Raw genomic sequence first — 826 nt, forward strand, 5'->3', positions numbered from 1 at the left:
ACATTTTTTTTCTTTTCACATTTCATTGCCACCTCTTAACTACATCTTCTTTCTGGTTGCTATAGCACAAAAATCAACTAACACAACATGATTTTTTTTCCTCCGTAAGTAATCAGTTGTTTGAAAGAATTTTAAACATAAAATTGGATGAAGAGTCAAGGAGTTTAAACTGCCATGTTACTCACGCCAGATGTCACTTTTTGCATTGTTTTAAAAGCTCTTGGGGTGCATTTATAGATGGCTTGTTTGCTGTCATGCATGTTTGTAGGTTTGTATTTGCTGCTGTTTAGCAGTATTTTCAGATGTACTGTAGCAGCAAGCCACCCCACAACTCAGCCTTGGATTCCTTAAAAATGTTCCTTTGAATTTAAAGAAAAAAGAAAGAAAGGAGAAAAAAAAAACAAGTTTTAAATGAAGAAGAATGGACATGTTTAGAGAAAAATACAGCAAGAGAGAATTGGCTGTGGGACCAAAATTTCAATGACTCTGATTCTCCGGGGTCACCTTAATGCTGTGTGAACAGCAGGGCTAGTGATTCCAGGTTCCTCTGGGAAGACCATGTGTATGAACCATGGTGAATTAGAGTGCCAAAAAGAACAGCTTATTCTGGATTATTAAAACAGCTAATTCTGTGATAAAGGGTGATTTATATCACTTATTACAAGTTTGTGTTTTTATCTAAATGAAATGACCTATATCTAAGAACCTCAGGGAGTGTTTTGAATTTTAAATTCTTCTGAATCCTGATCTGCACTATATTGAAAAAGGGAAAAGAACAAGATACAACCATAAGGGCTTTTGTTCTTTAAATTGAGTATTTTTGTCA

The sequence above is a fragment of the Propithecus coquereli genome, unplaced genomic scaffold (assembly GCF_000956105.1).
Source record: "Propithecus coquereli isolate 6110/MARCELLA unplaced genomic scaffold, Pcoq_1.0 Scaffold245, whole genome shotgun sequence".
Classification (NCBI taxonomy): Eukaryota; Metazoa; Chordata; class Mammalia; order Primates; family Indriidae; genus Propithecus; species Propithecus coquereli.